Raw genomic sequence first — 6324 nt, 5'->3', positions numbered from 1 at the left:
TTGAGAAAGTTTTATTCCCTCTCAAATATACTGACACAAATCTGTTTTCATTATATTTTACTCTCCCAAAGTTCCAAAGCAGTCAAAGGATACTGATGTCACAATATAAGATACAATATAAGCAGAGTCCTGCATGGGTTCGGGCACCAGGTGACCTGCACAATTTGGATAAAATGGGTGAAAAATAATGTCCTGTGTCGGACACGGGTGCGGATCGGGTGGGACGCCTGGAAATTGCGGAAATTTCAAGGCGTCACATGCAAAAAAAAAAAAAAAAAAAATCATTATTAGCAACACATCTACAATAATGATGTGCAGTGCAAAAATCTTAAAAAAAAACATTTATAAGGCACTATGGGGCTGTTTTCACAACGCTGGTTAAACTTTAGTTGCGTTTTGTCCATTTCTTCACACGACAACAGCACGAACACAAACAAGACTTTTGAAACCAGGTTCCAGAGGGTAACCTTCTGAAAATGTGACCCTGACCGTCATCTTGTAAACTGACAGTACATACTTACTGCGAGAGCTTTGACAACACAGCCCACCTTCACAAGTGTATTACATTTTCAGCCCACACTGATGTGTAAAAAGGAGGACAACAAGAACAATGGCAGACTGTCAAGCTCTGTTTGTGCTGCTGACTCTACTGACTTAATTCTTTGGGTCTGCAAACCAATATTGAATGAGCTGTCCACGTGGCTGGCCTCAGATGATTTTGTAGGTGAAGATGCCTTATGCGGAGGTCCTGGGCTGGCATGGTTACAGGTTGTCTGCAGTTGTGAGGCCAGTTAGATTTACAGCCAAATTCTCAGAAAGACATTAGAGTCAGTTTATGGTAGTGAAATAAAGATTCATCTCACACGCAACAGATCTGGTGGTCATTCCTGCAGTCAGCATGCCAACTGCATGCTCCCTCACAAAACATGTGGCATTGTGTTGTCACTGTGTTATAATAATACTGCACATTAGAGTGGTCTTTTATTGTGAGCAGTCCACAGCACACCTGTGCAATAATCATGCTGTTTCATCAGCACGTTGTGTTACACCTTTAAGGTGGATGGATTATGGGCATGGATGGAAGCAAAGGTTAAAGTGTTGTGTTAACATTTTTGTTCAGTGTATATTTAAATGTGGTCATAAAAAAGAAGAAAAGAAAGGTCATATTAAATCTGTGATTATCTATTTGAATAAAAAAATGTAAAAGCCCAACATAGTGTGCCATGTCCTCTAGCAGTAGGAATCCTTAAATGCACCATCTCAGTGATCTACTGTGTGCCCTGTGGCCTTAATAGACCATAGCTTTTTGTTATTTTGTTTGGGAACTCAACATGGGGAAAACTAGCTGTGTAGAATGGATAGCATTAAAAAAGTAAACAGCATGGTTGCAGATACTGTTCAGATAATACACCATTCAAGTTACCTGTGTCCTGTTTCTATTAGGTGAGATCCATCCCTATTGATCCATCCCTTAGCAAAAAGTAGTTTATTCAAGTGCGCTACAAGTATACGTATTTCATACTAAAACTGAGACAGTATACTTGAAGTGTATTTTTTCTATACTATACTTTATACACTTAAGAAAAGTATTGTGAAGTATACTTGGCTTATACTGAAAAGTATGAAGAATAGCCTTAGTATACTGTAACGCCCCTTGTGGACTGTGGCGCAAAGACTCTTGGGTATTCTGTTGCTGTTGGTGTAATTATGGTTTGTGAGTGTGTTTGTGAATAAGATGATGTGTAAGACAGTTGCGGGTTAATTTACATCCTTGTTATGTGGTTAAATTGTGTCGGGTTAACAAAAATGATAAAAATGTTGGTACCATGAGTGAAGGGGTGTTTTCCGGGAGAGACTTCCCATCTTTTCAGTTGTGGGCATCTGTGGTAAGAAATGGCAAATCTTTGGCTAGAGCTTGCGGAATTGCAAGTACTACTACTTATAATATCTTGATGGAAGCACAGAATTAGGTAGAGTCATTAACCTGTGCATACATTTAATTTAGTAGAATAAAAATGTTTTTCACTATGCACGTTTGCTTTGAGATATTACCCCTGTTGTAAATTTACATGTTAATAAACTAAAATGTGGACTACAAGTATATACTTAGTACACTAGTGGTATATAGATGAGTGTGATTGTTGTGTACTTGAAAGTGTACTTCTGTAAACTTAAAATAACCTCATAAAGTATACTAAAAGTATAGTATAAGTCAAACTTAAAATGTTCCAATTTAGTCCAAAGAAGTATTAAGTATTAAGTATGCTACAAGTACATGGTCCGTAGAATACTTGCTATACTTATACTCAAGCATACTTAACAAAATGAACTTCAAGTATACTACTTTTTGCTAAGGGACTGCGCCATCTCCCTCACTGCCTGCTGCTTTGTGTCCACCTCTGGAAATGTCAGACACAGTAAGCAAGAGAGACAAAGATTTCACCACCAAGCTTGAAGCTTTAGTCAACTTTTTTGTCACATTTAACAACTTCACTGGTTCTAAATAGGACTCTGCCTAGGAAACAGTGCCAAGAACCAAAATGAGTTCAAATGATTTGAGAGGTACAAGTGTAAATCACAGGCATCATTAGCCTTGCACTTGAAATATACCTCATTTGGATGTAAAAGCTTGAAAGTGATACATGCCCTAAGGACCAATCAGTGGAGTTTTTGTTGGAGAATGTCCAGGTTTTTCCTCTTAATTAAGCCATAAATACTGAGTGAACCAGATTAGATTTGACTGTAGTCATGGGACATTTAATAATCATTGCTGTGGGGGCTTATTTAGTGGTATTCAATGTATACACGTAGAGTTTGCGCAAATTGAAGAATTACAATTTTTGACAGGCCAATGATTGAGATATGAGTTTGAATTTCTCATACACTATTTTACCTTCTACACAAAAGTGACTTTGATTTCAAAGGAAAAAATAAAAAATAATCAAAATTGAAAGGCTAAATTATCTTGAACTGACATGCATGAGAAACAGCAGTCATGAGGAGAATGACTATAAAATGAACATACAGTACATCATAAAGAGAAAGAAAAGATGGACCAAATGTGACAACGTGACACTTTGAAACTTAATATTTGCCTAATAAAGTAAGTCCTTTCAGTTTGAACTGTACTGACCTTCTCCTATCATCGATACAGGAACAACTGCTCAGTCCCCGTCCTCATGCACCACTACATGATTATGATATCACTGCACCTGTCCAGTTGACTCATTTTTTTTAGCTGGTCAGGTGCATTTCAATATATTCTAAATAATGTTCACAATATAAAGAAATATAAATGGATAATATATTATCCACATTGGCTGTGTTTTGGTATCAGATATAAATTCTCAGCCATCCAGGTCATGGAAATTCTAATTGCTGGATGGTAGTCAACTGGATGTGTTTCAGTTTCTTAAAGATGTTTCACCTCTCATCCAAGAGGCTTCTTCATTTCTAACTAACTGGAGGGGAGTTGCTCTGTGTGGGGGTGTCCTTACAGAGTCGTTAACGACATGTGTGAGCTCTGATTTAGACTTGTTAGTGCTACTTGTGGATCGTTGACTCAATTGGCCTTCATGTGGGTTTCTAAGGCTAGGTGAGCCCGTGTGAGCAGAGTCTTGACCTGAGGAGTTGGTCCTTCTGTGTTGTTTCATTCGTTTATGGAGAGGTGGTGTTGTCTCGCCAACATACAAAACTGTGTAGTTCTGGCTGCATTGAACAGCATGTGGATGGACATTAGGATGGACAAGTTTCTGTCTCAGTGTGTTGCTGGGGTTGAAGTGAAATGGGATATGTAGTTTATTGAAGATCCTCCTGAGTTTCTCAGATTTTCCAGTGACATATGGAATGACAATGTTGTTACATTTTCTCGTCTCCTCCACTCTGTCTGCTCTGGATCTTTTAGCAGTTCTGGCAAAAGTCTAGTTTGGGTAGCCACAGGTTTTAAGTGCTCCCCTAATGTGCTTCTGTTCCTAAGATGTCCCTCTGTTCATTAGACCTGAGGGTTTGTTTCTTTATCATTACTGGTGTGTGGATCACATGATCATAACACTGTAACCTTACAGGGACCCCATTTTTGAGCAACCTTTTATTTTGCTCCCCTGAGGAGTCCAGTCTCCTTAGTCAACCAAAGTTCTTACTCTTTCAGAAACAAGTAAAAGTTTGAATCATTAAAAAAATATTTTTTCTGTTTTAAAATGGAGTGCTTGAATATAAAATCTCTCATCTGGTTTACCCATTTCCAATACCTTAGCTAGACATGACTGTTTATAAAGTCAGTTGAAGTTATTCAGTATATACTCAGGACAGCTGCCTTAGGGACACTGAGCACAGTCAGAATAACATTTGAAATAAGTATGCATCTAAAAAGGAAGTCAATGATAATAGATGTGAGTTAACTAGGGCTGTCAATTAAAAAAAAAAAATCAAGTTCTAACAAATTTGAAATGACACACAATTCCACAATTCCACAGATTTGTTGTCGTTGTGAAGTAAGATAGCTGCTTTGTACAAAGTCGACAAACAGCTTCATTAGTTACTTTTCCATCTACGGTGTAGAACAGTAAATACTTCCATGCACTACTTCTCAGATGCTATGGTGTCATGATTGTCCGCACAAGACATCTTTGCTCGCTAGTGTCCTCCATTTTCGTGGCAAATAACATATTATTACTAGCGGAATTGACAGGTCAAGAGTTAATAGGGCGTGCAATAAGTCAAGCTGATTTAGAGCGCCCTCTGCTGGATCATAAGGCGAACTACTTCAAACGGTCTGTCGCACTTATAGACTGTACATTTTGATTTCGAATGGGTCATTACATTCGAATACAAACTTTTTTCCCCCCACTTTCGAACAAGTATTCAAATTTCGAATAAAAAGTGACAACCCTAGAGTTAACTGATCAGCCCCAGTGGACTTTTAAGGATCAGTTGAACTAAGAACATTTACACTGTTTCACACTTCTCTATTACTCTCTTATGGTTCTTTAATTTTTTGAAATGAGCATCAAAAATGAACCAAAGTAAAAAAAAAAGACCTCCATAACTGATGATGTACAGAGCATACTGTGTGTCGTCAAAGCTGAGTGTGTTGGATGTTTGAAGGTCTGCGACTGGAGGGAATGAAGTGGTGGGGTAGTGAAAGTGCCAGTTAAAGAAACCTGTTATAATCAAGACACAGAACAAGAACTAATCAGGTACATCCTTGTTCTCTTAAACCAAATCCACAGAATTGAATGGTAATGACAATAAATAATATTGTTGATTGCTGACAGACAGACTCTCCTACTCTCTCTGACTTTAATCTTTTCCATAATAAAAGTTAAAGGGGGAAATAGCAGATGGTGATGTAGCCAGGTGGAAAATAGAAAGTTTGCCTTTATGACGTACAGGTACGCGACTACATGGACTCTCTACCCGGATGAGAGCCTTCCAGGGCCCGGATCTTATGCACAGGTTGTCTCACCTGCAACATTTTCTTCTCTTAACTACAGCCTCAGTTGTTGTTTTTTTTCCCACCCATGCTGGTAAGCCCTACATAGATTTGTAGACGCCACTCTGGACATTTCTAGTTGAGTGGCGCGGTCACTCGAGATGTATTTATCACGTCACGTTATTCTGTTTCGATTACTTCTGTGGGGAGGATCTCCTCAATTTTCTGACAATATTGCACTTTTTACACTGCCTGTTCGCTCTCTGTTTTGAGCCTTAAAGTTGTCTGGTTTTGTTTTTTAGGCAGTTATTGTTAAGCCTGTTCAGTGTTAGTTATTTTTTATGCTCAGTACATGATGCTACATGTGATATGAGACCTAAGTTAAGTAGTAGTGCAGCATTTTCCATCCCCCTGGACTTTATTTTTGAAGAGGTTGGGGCTTTATTATGGGTCTGGTCTGGCTATCCTGCTACTATAGCCAGTGAGCTGTCTGATGTCTAACTTCAATACCATTAAGATTTGCTCTTATCAGGGGTCTTCAAAACCCTGCTAAGCGGGGAGCTGTACTGTCATTTCTGAAAAAAAAGGATGTTTCCATTGCTCTCCTCCAGGAGACTCACTTGGAGAATAAAGACCATGTCAGACTGAAAAGGAATTGGGTGGGACTGGTTTTTTCAACTTCATACTCATCCTTTAGTAGGGGTGTGGCCATTTTAATCAGTAAAAGCATTGCATTTAGGTCCCTTAATGGTGTAAAAGACAGCCACGGCTGCTATGTACTTCTTAAGGGAATACTTTCAGGCAAGGAGGTAACATTTATGAATGTACTGTATATTGTCCCCCTGGTTACTCCCATGATTTTCTCTCTAATGCTTTTGCAGAGTTTGATGAGC

This window comes from Acanthopagrus latus, chromosome 15, assembly GCF_904848185.1.
Source record: "Acanthopagrus latus isolate v.2019 chromosome 15, fAcaLat1.1, whole genome shotgun sequence".
NCBI classification, from domain to species: domain Eukaryota; kingdom Metazoa; phylum Chordata; class Actinopteri; order Spariformes; family Sparidae; genus Acanthopagrus; species Acanthopagrus latus.
Note: the sequence above shows the minus strand (reverse complement) of the source record.